The following is a 1,172-nucleotide window of genomic DNA, read 5'->3' on the forward strand; positions in this document are numbered from 1 at the left end:
ACACACACACACACACACACACACACACACACACACACACTACTTCCATTGTGTTGTATTGTCCGTGTTGTGTTGCAATGTTTTGTTTGCCGTGTTGAAATTGTAAGCTAACTTAATCTGTGTGTAAGCTAGGTAACACGAAATGTGACTCTACACGGACATTTGTCTGTTTAATGTGATACCTATGTGTGAATGCAGTCTAATTTTGCAAGGTCATGTGACCTCCTCAGAAACATTTCCCAAACTAAAAAAATGTAGTTAGCCATGACATTTTAATTGTGTTTGCTACAGTCAACAATAGCAACAGAATATACAAATACATATATGGGTCGCATAATGGCACAGGGCAGGATTTTCGATCTAAACTACTTGTTTCTGCTCAAGCACGACTAGAAATCCTTATTTTACGTACTAAAACTGAAAGTAACCATCCTGATGGTCCCTGTGGCAGGACAGTATTTGTTATGCAAACATGGCTCACTTACTTAAGAGNCTATCTATCTATCTATCTATCTATCTATCTATCTATCTATCTATCTATCTATCTATCTAGACAGTATAATGAATATATTGTCACTGTTCATGAACATGTATCTTCACATTTAAATTTTTTTATAATAGTTAGAATAAAAAAAAAATCTATATAATTATACTGTATAGATTTTGTGTATTTTGGCAACAAGGAAGTGCTCCCAATGTTACTAAGTTCATTTCATATTCTTGTTAACACTGGAAGTGGGAGTGTATTGCACGTGTGGATTGACATCTGATCCTGGTTATCACCCAGTGCAGAACATTTTAGCATACATATATATCTGAGCAATTTTATAATGCAACATACAGCATAAACAGCTACAAGACATGTGGGAAAATGAGAGTCTTTGTAGAACACCAGCGATGACTTCCATTTGCATAGCAGGTTTAATTAGATCAGGTCTCCCACACAGTGCCTGGATCAGCTAAGTCATGTTAATCATATTGATTACAATATCGTAAAAGGAGTTGTCTGAGCATGGCTATTTAAAACGTGGTAATCCTGCATTCCATCAGTGCACAGGACTCCACATTTTCTACTATTGAGTAACAGGCTAATTATTCTGATATTGTAAATAAATTATAATGATGTTGTTTTGGTGAAAAGATGTGCTTTAAAACAAATTAATGCATCTGAT

The sequence above is a fragment of the Stegastes partitus genome, unplaced genomic scaffold (assembly GCF_000690725.1).
Source record: "Stegastes partitus isolate 25-593 unplaced genomic scaffold, Stegastes_partitus-1.0.2 Scaffold162, whole genome shotgun sequence".
Lineage (NCBI taxonomy): Eukaryota > Metazoa > Chordata > Actinopteri > Pomacentridae > Stegastes > Stegastes partitus.